Below are 15,410 nucleotides of genomic sequence, written 5' to 3' on the forward strand. Positions count from 1 at the left end.
GAGTGGTGAGCTTAAATATTAACTTGAACTTTTTTTCCACTTGCCACTCTCTGACATGTTTCACTGAGAAGTCACTGTCATTAGAGCACTGGAAAAAAAAATGCTCAAAACAGAAAGACAGCACACGCACACTGCTTTTGTGCGCTTCGATTTCTCTTCCTCCAAATGAATTAAATGCCCCGTTCCCCACTTCTGAAACAAATATATTGAATTTGGAGAGAAAACAGCCAACAGTAATATTTCATTTTAGGAATAAAGTCACAATTTTATTTTCTTAACTACAGATAGTTTCCCTACCAGACGTAGGCATTTCCAAACTGGGACAGGGGAGGGCACTAAAGAGTTACACATAGATCTGAAAGCTGAAGAAATGCTTTGCCCAACATGTAAATTGGCTCTAAAATGCTTTTAGGCTCATCATGTGTACTTCTTGAATGAAAAAGAAGCTTTGATACAGCCTATTTTAGTTGATTGAACCACTTCCTTCATCTTTGGGAAAAGCTGCTGAAGCCAAGCCTTGCTTTTGTGTTTTATCATCTTTCAGCCAAGTAAGGAAAAATACATCCTTGTCAATAGTTTTCTAAGAGCACGTTGGTCTCTGAGAGAAGTAGAGACATGGTGTGAACCAGACTGTAGTATGTTTAGGCATTAGTTTTATTTGTCTCTAGTTCAGTCAAATTAAGTTTTAGGGTAAAAAAAATATATTTTTAAGGTCCTTGCTCTAACTGGGCTAATACCACTAAAGAACTGACACATTTAGATAATGGACTGCAACCCTCTTTGCACTTCCGAGAAAGCTACTGCAAGGTTATTTGCAATTTACTACACTCGCTCAGGACTTGGCTCCGTATGGGAAGCAACGATTCATCTTCATGTGCAAAGGGAGTGTGTTTTGTCAACAGAAATGAACAACACACATCTATTTACATAATTAATTGCCATCGAGCTCACAGTAGCTAAGATGCTGAGACAATTCTTCCCGTTTTCTGCCTGTCAGAGTGTACTGTCACAACTGAGAACATGCACTGAGGTCCTTCTTTGTAAAAGCACATCTGAATGAAGACTCTGTTTTAATTATAGCAACTTGTTTTTTAAGTAGTGGATGATTCTGTAACCAGTGATAACATTTGTAATGATGCAGCCTGTAATCAGATCTCATGCCTTAGTGGAAAAAAATATCACTGAAGAGATCAGGAAGGCTTTATGAATAGATATTCAATGGATGTACAAAGTTCTGTATTCCTCTGCAGACCTTTTACACTACCTTTCATACTGCACAGCATGTAATAAAGATGGAGTAAACCTGGGTGTGTTGGTCAATCACAGGATAGTTATGAGGCAACAGTATGCAGTGCCTGTTAGTTTTAGGCCACCTGAGGAAACACAATTCTAACAGAGATGGAGAGGTTTGAATGACACTTTACAGCCACTAATACAGTTTTGGTCTACTGTTCTGGTCAGCTGTGATCAAAAAGATGAGACAAAAGTGGAGCAGATCAGAGGAAGGCTATCAAGGAGCCCCGAAACATTTGAGCTTCTGGATGTCTTGTATGCAATGAACACATATATACGCCAGCCTTGGGCTTGATCTTGATGTGCATCCAGCTCTTCTCCACATCATAGTTTTCTCTAAAAGGAAATCCATGTACATAGGCTAGACAAGAACCACATTAAATGGTGCTTCAGGAAGAGGTTGGCTTTTTGGATGTCTCCAAGAGAAGTCTGGGAAGGAATGATTGCCTCCCATAAATACAACAGAAGGCTAAATACTGGAAAAGTGAAAGACTCATTTAACTTATGTGACAATGTTACTACAAAAACATATGGTAAAAGATGGATGATAAAGAAAATGTGGCTGCAGATCAGAAGACAGTTTCTGATAATTCTCAGATGTGTGCAGCATGAGATCTCAATTCCCAAGTAAGTGTTTACATTGTCACTGTCACTAGCCAAACGGCATGACACCAACAACAGATACTCTAGGGTAGATGGGGTTCCTCCTAGCCACCCAGATGACATCCCCCTTCCTGATGTTTTAGAAGGAATATCACATGCAGCAGAAATGGAGCTAGGGAACAAAGTGAGGCGGAGGAGCAAGCCTGCCTGGAGGGTCCTAGAAGACCCCAGCCTGTGCAAAGGTGTGGTGGAACACAGTCCAGCAGCACAAGCCTTCCAAGAGCTCGCTGCCCCACGGCCAAGCTCGGCCCCCATTTCCAGAGGAGTACAAGGTTGCTGCCTGCCTTCATGGTACAGACAGACAAGTCCCCTAATCGCGCACGAAACTTGTTTCTCTCCATGATCGCAGTTTCCCATGACAACCGTGTTTCTCCACAGGGACACTGTGCCTGGCTGCCAAGAGATGGGTGTTTGTGAGGGCAGAAATTTCACAGGAGCTGGACCTGCCCCCGGCAGATGGGAATGGTTAGGGTGCTCATGGTGTCCAAAGTATATAAAAAGCCTTCACTTTCCCCAGTCCATTTTTCCACTTTTGAAAGAAGCAACAACCAAGACACATTGCAAACAGAAAAATTAAACTTCTTTTGAATTTCAAAATAGAACAAACAAGCTATCGCTTTCTCTTAAGATAATATCAGGAGCTTGCAAAAACAAGGACAAGCTGTGCGTATGTACCCGTCTTGAATTTGTGGGTGGAACAGAAAACTGGAATCGCAAATGCGCACCGTGTGTAACAATAATTTTTTTTGAAAGAGATCCAGTTGCTGTGGTACTGTATCGACACAGAGTCCCCAAATCAATTGTAAGGACATGGCCATGAAAAACAGGAACAAGGGAAGCGCTCTGGCTGCTTGGCCTTCCCAGGAGCCGCAGCGGGTTCTGCAGATGAGCCGCCCCCCGGCGCTGTGGGGGGACAGCGGGTTATTTCCTCACCACACTGTGCTGCCCTCACCCACTCCTTCCGATTACACACCCCGCTTTTGTGCGTCCCAGCTTGCGGGGGGGAGCGTTCTGTGGTTTTGTTCCCTTCATTACCATGCAGACAATATTCGGCTGTTCTCAAGGAAGGTCTGGGATCCCTGCTCTTTTCCCAGGCTTTCTTCTTGTCCGTGAAAAGAGGAAAAACAACGAGGAGACTGTTTGGCTCTGTCTGGCCGAGCCGTGGGCTGACGGTGATGTAACGCCGAGCCCGGCAGTGACTGGCTGCAGCCAAACTGGTCATGCTCTGTCCACGTATGGCGCGGCCATCGGCTGGCGGCCGCCTCACACCTCGGCCCCCGCCGCCGCACAAAGGCTCCGAGGGGGGAGCATTCAACGGCGAACAAAGCGCCAGCCAAGCATGAAGATGACGGGGATCTCCCCCTCGGCACAGAGGTGGCTCCCAGCCCTCGCTCCGGTGCCTGCCCAGAGCTCGCGTGCTTCCTGGCTCACGCAGGGGCGCCCGCCTGGGGCTGCGGAGGTGATGATGATGATGATGATGATTACTAGCTGGTGGAGCAGGATTTTGTGCCATTGGGGCTGGCGGGGGAAGTCAGAGCAGAAGGAAGGAAACTAAATTCGTTTTTTGTTTCACAGGATACAAGGCCAGCTCTCAACTGATGTAAATCAGCATAGTCTCATTGCCTTCAGGGACAGATACATTCAAGTAACATATCAGCACAAAAGGTGGACCATGATGTCGGATGACTGAAGGCTGTTTAACTCTACAGCTGTTGCACAGTTCCTTGTTGGACCGTTAGTAAGCTAAATGTCTACTAACATCTATTTAAACAGAAACATTTAGGCAGTGGGTTTAAAACTAGTTTGCAGTTTTTTGTCATCTTATGACATTTAATTTTGCCTAAAAAATATTCATTATTCTGAAAAAAAAAACAAAAACCAAACTTAGTCAAAGTTTGGTGATTGCTTATGATCAATTTTTCAGTTTTAATTTTGAAAATGAGTTACATTCTTATAACTAGAGATAGGTTACCACAGAAAAACACTTCTCACGCTTGTGTGATCTCACCAGACACCTGACATAAAAAGGTCTTATTAAATATTTGAGGTTCCTTCACAGTAGAAGGTAGTAAATACAGGATTTGTGTTTGTTAACTAACTTGTTAACTAGCTTTACATTTTCAGACTTCGTTCTGCCTTCACTCAGCCCATCAAACACTGACTCCTGGGGTGACACATCCAAACACTTTGTTGCTCACAATAGTTACAGCCTTTTGACAGATCCAGGGGGAATGAAAAGCAATGGAAGCTTGCAGCTTGTTTTCAGAGGGGCAAGACACTGAAAGCATATAACCAGATTTTTCCAAGAAAATACTAGACTTTAAGTAGAAGGGGAGGAAGATGAATGGAAAGGATTAAGCACTCCATGTTATCTGAAACATCTCTCACCTTAAAACTGGATCAACTCCCGAAGTACCAGTCAACTTACCTTTCAGATGCAACTTCCCAAGACATGGTATCATTTAAACTTGCACAATATGTGTCTGACAGCACGCAGTTTCATCCTTTTAAATGCCTTCCAGAGTCTTGAGTTTGAAACGTGCTGTATTTAAATTCAGTCTAATTAAAGGTTGGAAATTAATTCATTAATTGTTAATTATAATGGAAATAAGTGCCCAGATACTTGATGTGCATGCCTTTATACTCATTAAAACGTAGAGTCAAAGTACAAATAAACAGTAAAGCCCTACTAAGTAAACCCATGCTTATCTCCCAGCAACACAAATATTCATTAAAAAAAGCCTTCCACTCAAGTTTTTCATCAGCCTTTTTAAGTGCTTCCAAATACATTTGTAATCTTCTTTCTATTACAGGCCACTTCCCAAGAGTATGCAGGTGCTGCCTATGTCTGCAGCTCAATGACACAAAGTGCATGCACATAAAGTGTAATGCACATTTTCATTCCGGAGATCAGAAGTTGCCTTCAGGGCAGTCCAGTCTCTCATTTCCAGGTATTGGCATTTGGAGATTGACACATAAAAAGCGATGAAGCCAAACGAATGGAGATATTACAGCAAACCCATGCGTCCACTAGTACATTCGGGGTCTGTCTCTCTTCACCTTGGTATCTCTCGTACATGCACACGCACGCATGTTTATGACAGCAGGAAATGTATGCAGTAGAGGGACTACAATGGCACTAGTAAAATCAGAAATTAGAAATGCTTGGAAAATGGAAAAGATTTCTCTATTGAAAAGTAAAACTAAAAATAAAATAGCTGGAAAACGCTGTGAATCTGACACTATATGTTTTTACACAAAATGGAGCTCGAGAGAGGAATGTTTGGGGTTGATCTGTTATTGAAATGAAATGAAAAAAAAAAAACAACAACAACCTAGAAAATTGGAAAGTCTTCCCCCAAGCAGTTTTCTTTGTTAACTAATTTGTCTTCATCGTTAGACTTTTTTCTTTTTCTTATAATAACAAGCTATGCTGTAAGACCTCTCCCTTTTTGTTCATGGTACTTTTAATCTCAGGGCTTTGCTCTTCACGACTGCTAGCTAGCAAAGACTACAACTAGCACAAGCTGTTACCTGCAGCCCTGTGCTGTTAGGATTCTCATTAAGATTTAGCAATTCACAGTTCAACCTGGTTTTACCTTACTGTCAGTAATTCCTTGCCAAAGCCACCTTCCAGCCATGAAATCTGAAAACTTAACAACAGCTACTTCTTCAAGGCTTGAATTTCTAGTCGTGTTCTGGGGGTTATCCAAAGCAATGTCATCTCTTGTATTTCTTCCACCGCCCCAGTTTTTCATTGAGTCCTCTATTTACAAAGTCAAGAGTTGCTTGAGCTATAATTTTTAACAACTAAACACTTCAAGCAACATACAGAAAATGTGTCCAGAGAGGAGGAAGATAAGGCCTGTGAGCCGCCACGCAGCTTTGTTTTTATCTATATCTACTTTGTTATCGTGCTTACAATTGTCTTCTGTACTGTAACAATATTTCCTAAGAAAAACCTACCCAGTTTTGATTCTGATAGTGACTGAAGAGCAGCAGAACAAACAGAAGATCTTGAGAATGGATTACATTGAAAGAAACCACAAAAGACTTAAATAGGGCACTATGCCACTTGTGAATCCTGGTTTGCTCTGGTAAAATTTGTAAATGATGTTAAAAAAAAGAGAAAAAAGTAAAACCTTCATAGGCCTCCAGAGAAAAAGAAAGCAACTATCTGTACTTACTGAATATGTGTTTGGTTGTTTTTGACAACAGGAGTTTTTATTGCTGGGGAATAAACATTACCAGTTCCTGAGAGCAAACCTTCACACTTCAGAAAGGCAGGAGGAAGAGGCGGCTTTTCATTCTGCTGCGAGATGCTGGGTTTTGTACTTGGTTTGTGTGTGGGGACCCAAGCTTTCATGCTGATGGGGAAGTAAAATAGTTCTTTATGGAGTATTTTATAAAGGACTATCAATCATTCCAGTATGAGTCTGAAGCAGAAGGGGAGCAAAGGAGAGGTCATGCACAAAAAAGGTTGTGTTTTAAGCCACACAACAAATGGAGATTTGTCTGTGGGAAAGGAGATCCACATTCATGCAGACCCTGAACTTGGCCTTCCCAAGCAGATAAGTGCTGCTTGTGCCTGCAGTGTCCTCTCGCTGAGGTCTACCACCTATAAAATAAATCCTGTAATGAAAGCAGATCACCTCATAATGCAGTCCTGGAAGGGGTTGATTCATCTAATATCTCTTGCTTACAAATGTACCGTGGGGTTACCATAGTTCAGGCAGCCTCATTAAAAGCAGTGCAAAACATGCAGAGCCTGAATGGAGATGAAATAAAAGCCCTATAGATGGCTGTTACACATAATCCATTTGTTACTATGCTTCGGGCAAACAAAGGAGCACATTGTTTATAGGGCTGCTTTCTGCCAGCAGCAGGACAAATTCTTATATGATTTTAGTGAATATTTTACAACATTCAACAAAACGAAGAGTGTGCCTTCTTCATAACACTAGTAATGCATAACTGGGAGAAGAATGAAGGCAGATTAGAGAGAGCAAGAGTAAAAAAGTGAGATCAGGTAATTAGTAACAGCTGTACAGGGAAATTGAAATTCTTACTGATGCTGGGCACCTGGAGACCTGCAATGGAAGAGAGAAGGATTTTTTTCATGATTTTATATGCATTGCATATAGTATATATAAAGTTTAGAATCTATTCCCTAACCACTAAATTCAAGTGGTGTATAATTTTGCATACCAGTGGGTGACAAAGCCTCACTAAGTTTGCATAGACAAAAATAAGAGGATATTCTTGAAATAAAAGTTGGCCAGACGCTGAAAACCACAATGGCAGGCACTGAATGAAGCGATGAATTTAACAAGTATAGGACCTGTCTAGTTACACAATGAAAAAGTTTTAAATAAAATTGCTATGTCTAGTTCTACATTTGGCATGTATGTGAAGGCTTTTTTTCACCCTAACAAATGAATGGAAAACATAGTTTGCAGTTTATGTATTATTTGCTTTCTCATAGCCTGGGTTAAATGATGTAGATGCAGACTTCATCCTGACCTCACTGGCGTTGCATCAAATTCTAAGCATGCCAACCTAGGTGTCAACCTAGCCAATTAGCACCGGTTAATTCACATTTTTCACCACACCTTGCTTTCTTTTCCAGGAACTATGTCTTCAAGAGTACACTCTCATCACTCTTATATGTGAATAAAACAAAATTCCTGAAGTCAGAGTTCTAAAAAGACACTAAACACTCCTTATGCTGGCATAAACCAAGAGGTGGTTTTTATGCCTAAACAAAGGAAATGCGTAGAGATTATTCTTCGAGCTGAACATGCAATACACAGAGCTAAACCCTTTACAATTCAAGGATAGGACACTGGTCTGTCACCCCGCCTACACACATACAAAGTGTTAGAAAAATGTGTCACCTGAAAACAAACCTAAGAAGAGGGGGTTCAGAGACATAGTCCAAAAAAAACTATCGTGAGGTTTTGTTTAGCAGCAGTATAATACCAGTCTTCTAACTGCAGCTGAGGCAAGAGATTTTCATCTCTCCTGGTCATGATATGACTTACCCCAGCTTAGAGGCAAAGGGGCAGGGTCTCTCTTAAAAAGCCTTAGCTCTCCTTCGGGAGAGAAAGCAAAGCAAAGAGACCCTGAATGCAGTTAGGGGCCTCAAAAAGGAATCAACGTATCTGCAAAGGAAATGGCGCAGTGTGAGGCCCTGACTGTTAATGTTATCTTTGTCCCATGAAGAGAAGTGGCAGCAAAACGTGGCCTGGTGTAAAGACATGAAGACAGCAGTAGGGCAGATATGCAAATTTCTGTGGGAAAACATCCCCTCTGAGGCATTGAGAAGCTCTGACATGTTTTCACATACATCATTAGGTAAGACGGAATCCTATTTTCCATCCAAACGGCACTCCAGAAGACGGGGGGAGCTGAGGGCCACCCCTCTTCCATGCACAAACAACCACTTTTGCCTCTACCCAGCTGATCACACAGCAATTGCTTTTCTATATAATTATATGAAAGTAGCAAATATGATTAGGGTACAGAAATACTTTCTGTTCTAAGGCTTTTATTGTTTGTGTATCTGGGGTAAATACTGACAATCAGGATACAGGAAGAGCCACATTCAGATTTCCTAATTATTCATTTTTCTGGACTCTAAGTTCCCAAAATTATTTGAGGCGGCTGTTTGTGTTGCAGACAGCTGATATATTCAAGAATACAAACTCGAGTGGGCTGGATTTCTGCTGCAGCTGGGAGGTCTTACGGACTCAGTGAGCAAGAAAACGCAGTGAGTGAGTGGGAACTTTTTGACTGTTTTGATGGGTCAAAGCTTAATTGCTGGCATATTCTGAAAGATGGACTCCACTGAAAACTTGGTTTGAACGGATACTACACAAAAAACAACAAGTAATAGCTGACATCTAGCAATTAAATAAAAGAGGAAATATGATTTGGTGACAGGGAAAAACATTGAACCCTAAGAGGGGTAACCTAGAGAGGCTGAGCACAGCGATGGGCTCAGGAGAGGGGTGGTGGCCGCCCAGCCAGCTGCTGAGAGCGAGGAGCTTGTGTTACTGCGACGAGCAGAGGCACCTACTGAGCAACCAGCAGGTCTCCAGCACCAGTGCCCACACCCAATGGAAAAACGCACGGATGCGTGCCCTAACGAGCCCACTAAACATGTTCTGCTCTCCCCCAGTGCTCCACCAGCCTGCCTCCAGCCCCCTCCCCATGAAAACTCCCTGCTCCTGTGCCTCCTGCCCCTGACGGGACTGAAGAGACAATTCCCGTCTCCTGGTAATAAGAATCCCTCCATCCCTACCGCCTCATACGGCCACACACGCTATGCATAACACACTCCGCTTCCCCTGTGTGTTGCTCTGAAGGGAGCACTTCACCCATACAAATATTTAGCAACAATTTTCAGCAGAAAATTCCCAGAATCACATTGGATGGGACTGTGGGCTGGGGGCAATACAAGTGATTAATGGGTCCTCCACAGAACAAAACCTCCTCAGCTCTGTCACAAGATAGTTGCTATGGTTTTTTGACACTGCTTAGCAGAAATTTGCTTTGGCCGGGGGATTGGAGGAGGGGAGAAACACAAAAAATACTATAGAAAAGTCCTTCATTGTACACTGGCAATTATTCTGAGCAAAATCCTGTGCCTGTCTAGAATTTCAAGCTCTGTATAAATAGTTTCAATTAGATTTAAAAAAAAAAAAAAAATGAGAAGACTTTGTTAAGAACAGACAGCTTGAAACATGTCTTGTTAGCTATCAACAAAGTCTGTTAGAAATGTTGGAAGGTTTCAGCTAGGTTGATGTAAAAACAACATCAAATATCCCCTCCTGTGAGACTAAGTTAAATGTTCTTTGCAGTGACTCAATTAAGGCTAGGTAAAATGCACGCTTCATTGCAATCAGCTGCAACAACATCAGAATCTTTTAGTGGGATATTTTACCAAAGCTTCGAGTTTCAACTGGTTTAAAAGTGCTCTGTGGCAGATGACAGTTTTCATAGGTGTAAAATATCCTAATATATGGGACAAGTTCTGCCTGAGATGTCCAACAAAATAGGAATGACAAGTTGGACAGGGAAGGCTTTTCAAAGTGTCTAAAAATGGATACTTCCCATTTTTTAAGGCATAAAAAAGCCAGAGCAGCATGAAAGAGTTTTAAGGTACTCTACCCATCTGGAAGAAGAGTCTTTCTACATGTATTTTGAGCAACACAACTACAGGCTTTTATCACCACCCCCACTTGGAGGAAGATCCTGCTAGACTGAACACTGGAGATTTTGGGAAGTTCAATGCTTATACAAGAGCCTAAAGAAATTGCCATCCTTTAGCAGTCTCAGGCATTTCTAAATTGTCTTGTAAACTCCAAAATCCACAAGATGCAGAGCGCCCCACATCCCTAGAAACACTGTATAAGGGTTGTCCATCTATAGTCAACAAACATCAAGGCAGAAGACCCAGGAGCACAATTCATTTGGGTTGGTACGCTTAAGTCTCTCAGTATGTATTTACGTGCCATAAATCAATGCTATACAGGCAAACATACAGGGTAGCTTGGAAGGAGCAGCAGCATAGCTGTGTTATCATGTCACTCTGGGCTACAGGAGGAATTATTCCAGGGAAAGCACTACACTGATACAGCTACTCTACTACTGCTATCTGAATCTGCTTGTTCAGTTCTAGGTGGGACTGCATTATGTCACACAGAAATATTTTTTAGGTAGTTTTTGAAAACCCGTTCCTTAATCTCAAGTAGAGATTACTTTATTAATTAATTTATCGCTTCACTAATTTCAGTGGTCCAAAGTCACTTTTTACCAGCTGATCATCTGGCCCACACGAACTATCAAAAATCATAATTATAGAGGACAAAAAAGGCTGCTGCAATGTATCCATTGGCATGTACTGTGTTGGACAGGCAAGGTGTCAAACTTTATAGCATGTAGGAGAAGTTCTTGAGAATTGCTTAACAGTTTTCAGTGGAAAATGCTGTGTCAATATCAGAATTTTTTACATAAATGTAACAGTTCCAATGAAAATTCGAATTTAGAAAGTTGTTCAGTTCCAGGGCAGAAGGAGAAAGCATAGTCAACACCATGACAGATGCACAGCAAGTGCTTGAGGGGGAAGGTGGCAGGCTCAGGTGCAAATCCCCACTTTGCATATCTCCCTGCCTAAAAGCTCAACAAGGTCTTGGTTTTATTCCAGTGGGAAATATTGAAATCTCAGGATGCTTTTCAAGATGGGAAAAACTTCTTTTGCCCAGCTCCGCATTTGAAACTTCTCCAGCTTAATTATTCCTGATGTCCAAGTGGTTGCTTTAAAATCCAACAGTTTATAGGTACAAGAACAGTGTCCAATTTTCTTACCCAATGCAAGCTGGAAGACGTGATGGAGGAATATTTCAGTAATTAGCTGTAACACATTGGACAGGTAGATTCAGATCACAACTCGATAGAAATGCAGAAAATAGAAGACATTTTCCAGACAGTCTTTCAATATAGCTCTACCACTGAAGGCAATGTAAGTTGCACTTGAAAAGCTATAATTTCGCCATGTCGGTGCTCTTTCCACTGCTTCGCTAAGTGCTTGGGTCTGGGACTTGCCACATTTCCAGTGCTTTTGCTTTCAGCACTTTTGGTTTTAAGTGATTCCCGTGCTATAATTTCAGTCATCCAACTACTGCATGTTCCATCCTACTTGTGACCACTCTTCTGATACCTGCTTTCAAAGGAACTGATGTACGGTGTTTGGTAGCACGCTGGCAATGTTCGTTCAGTACAGTGCCTTTGCCATTCCCACAACCATCAGAAACTAATTAGGCATACATATCATGGTTAACATTTTTGGTTATTTTTTCTCTATGTGTTTTCTTTGAATTTCTACAGTTGTAATATTTCACACACAGCATGAAAACAACATTCATTTTACAGTAGGCTTCTTTGCAGACCAGCAAATAACAAAACTGGTAGAATTCCTAGGTAGGAAGTTCCTCCAGCAGAACAAGAAAGCTGGGGCTGACAGATGACAAGTGAATTATCTAAAGCAATATTTTCTTGTTGAAAGCTGTAGTGGTAAGCAGATAAAAGCTAGTCTTTGGCTTTTGGAAAATAAGGAAGGAAAGCAACTAATCTTATTTAGACAGTTACAGTCATGTTCTTCATTGACATTGTCATAGTTCCTCTTGCTGGGCATGAAAGGGACTTCCGAGAGGTTTTATTCTTAGACCAATGTGACAACTCACCTTCTTGAGACTGCTGTTTCCCCAGAGGGAACTTACATGACAGTGTGAAACTGGATACTTATCCTTGGAGATGCTATGTGCTCCACACAGGAAATGGACCACAAGGGACTACATGTGCTTAGCTACCTATTTCTGTCTTTAGACAACTTAAGTTCACCACTTCAATTTCACTAACAATATGTTCACTTCACTCACTGCCCGTCTCCCCTGGTCATTTCAGTTTCTTCAGGCTGACAAGTGAGAACCAACAGAAATTATGAGATCACATCCAGACACTACTGAGGGTCCCAATCTGAGGCAATTAACGTTGGCCTCTGGTGCACCTTCACTTTAGTTTGGATCAGGAGCACACCTTTGAACAGAGTTCACTGATCATCCCCACTTACTGTGCTTTTATTCATGTTGCAGAGTGCTCTTGGAGAGTGCTCTTTCAGATGCAACGCAGTTGGCAGCAGCACTTCAAGGGTACATCTAATGTCCTCCAACTGCTAGTGAAATGCACAGCAGTCACATCAGCTCCTCAGCCAGCACCAACTCTCCTGTTAAAGAAGGCACTCCTATTAGGCTGCAGTACCTGTTAATGTAGACATAAGCTCAGACAGTTAACTCCAGGAGAGAATTAAAGCACAGAAACTAATTGGAAGGAGACACCAGCCTTCTTAGGGATGGATCTTTGGTTTCCATCACATCCCTTTTCTGCTGGCTAGCTGAGCTGGACCCCTTCCATAGGCTCCAGTTCTTCCCTGGATGCAGGCTGAGACCTGCATCTACCGCAGGGTTCAGGATCCATCAAGTGTCATGGCTTCTAGGAGCCAGCAACCATTTAATACCCAGAGAAAGTGTGCTACGTGACAGTACTGCTACAAAGAAGTAGCAGTACTTCCTTCAAAAACTACTTACCATCGAAAACTAGAAGATAAATCCTAGAATATTTGAGAAATGACCTTGTTTATATGCCTCAAGTTTAATTGTAGATAAATTAAAAGCTTTTTACTCCACTAGGTGGTGTAATTTGTCTTTCTGTCCAATGTGTCCTTACAAATATTCCCCCTAATCCTTCATTCAAGATGGGGCCACAAAATATCATATGAAAAGTGAAACGGGAATCTGGTCTACAGGAGTCAGGTCATCCCTCTTTGGTGTTTCTTATGATTCCTTAAAAAAGCTTCTGTCGGGAAAGGATAACTTACCTTTAGAACATTCCTAGATCCATGAAGGAATTAAGTAGGAACCTGAAACAAAAATATAATGGTCACCCTCTATTTCCCCTTACACCCAGGTGCCATCTAAGCTGTTTACGTGATTCATCTCAAGTTTTTTACAGTGTAACATTCCTAGAAGCTCTCGCCTTGGTTTATATCAGAGTTACAAGACGATGCAGTCAAACATACCCCTGGATCTTTCTTGGCCAGTTATGCTTGTGCTTGTGTGAGTATAGTTACATAGAGGAGAAGCAGAGAATGCTAGCCTGCGTAACAGGGTGTATCTTGGAGGATATACCCTGGCTAAATGTAACCCTGGTGGATATATCCCTCTGGCTGAAACAAAAACAACCTCCTTGGCTGATGCCATCCAATTCTTGGCTTCAACTGAAGTCCAGATTAAAGAGAAGTATGTCTGGATCATAGCTTGCTATTTAGACATTTGCAGGCATTTATTTGTTCATGCTCACTAAGTAACATCTACTGACACACATACAAAAAAAAAAGAAATCCAGGAAGCAAGATGCCCAACAACCCATCAGCACCATACCACTCTTCCTAGGGTTCTGTAGCTACTAATCTGCTACGTGGCTCAGGTCTCCCTAAAGTTCAGCAATAAAGAAATCCTTAAAGGGAGAATACAACTGGATAATTTTTATAGTGTTTCCAGGATGTCTTGTAGGTATTAAGCTTAAACAGAAACAAACCAGTATGAGAAAAGAGACAGTTTTTCAAAGCACAAGACTGAACTGAACAAAACCCATCTGGCGAATTGGAGGAAGCTCAGCTATCCTATCAGCTGCACCTGCTCTTATGCTATCCGCCCACAACTTTGCTTGCTTGCCCTTGGAGAACAGATACTGGTAACACAGGCATTTTTTAATGAACAAACCCATGAGAAACCCAATCAAGAAACATATCCAACACAGAGGGAATCATCAGCTTTCAGCCCTGAAACTTTCTGGTACTTCCTCATAGTCACAGTCTGCACAGAACCCATGTTAATTCAGGTTATTTACAGATCCAGATACATTCAAGATTAGCCAGAGCAGGTAGCTCTGAAGAGTCTACATGCCCACCATATCCTCTCCAAGCACAGAATTTAAAATACAGGACTGCCTACTGCACATTATTAATGGCATTTCTAAACATTAGTGTCACTAGAGGATTTCTTTCTGAATGCACATTTAGCAAACCAACCATTTCCTCTCTGGACGATTGATGCGTAACAAATTTGAGGTATCTGCATCTACAGTTGTGAATACTACATACTTAGAAAATTTGTCCAGAAATATTTTGCTAAGTATTTCAAGCTTGGGTGGTAACAAAACCAGAAAATTCCTCAACAGCTACAGTAAAGGCTTTAGTCTCATGAAAATAAACAGTTAGCAACTGGATTTGTCTCATAACCACTTCTACAGCTCCAGTTACTCTGGAATAATATTGTCTAGAGAAGGGTCTGTATGGTACTGCATTGACCAAAGGTTCCAGAAGTATAGCTCTTGATGTGACAGAAAAATGGGTAAAGGTTCTTCTTGGTTATACATACTAGATAAACGGCCTTCTTAATATTATCATCTTGTGCACACATTTAATCACAAGAAGAGGAAGAAGTGGTCTGTGCAATTGTAAATTCATACATGTAATAATCTTCACACTAAGTATTAGACTGCTCTTCGAAAAAAGAAATCTGAGAAACACCATGACAAGTGTATGTTTACCTGTGCTGCACAGAGAATGTATATGCTATATCTGTTAGTGATTTTTATCAATTTAACCTGATTTACGGTCTGCTGCAAAATCTCCTACCAGAAGACTGCTTGATAGCACTACCAATGTACCTAGCTCTATCATAAGGAAAAAGCACTTTGTGCTGGGAAACACACACATTCTGAAAAAAGACATTAAGTATTTACAGGATGGAGGTTTGTGATCTAATAAGTCACTTTCATGCTGTCTTTAGAATATGCCCCTAAACAGAGGTGGGTTTAAGGGGTTAAAAAAG

The sequence above is a fragment of the Nipponia nippon genome, unplaced genomic scaffold, assembly GCF_047370975.1.
Source record: "Nipponia nippon isolate SJK-2023a ecotype South Korea unplaced genomic scaffold, ASM4737097v1 scaffold_4, whole genome shotgun sequence".
NCBI lineage: Eukaryota > Metazoa > Chordata > Aves > Pelecaniformes > Threskiornithidae > Nipponia > Nipponia nippon.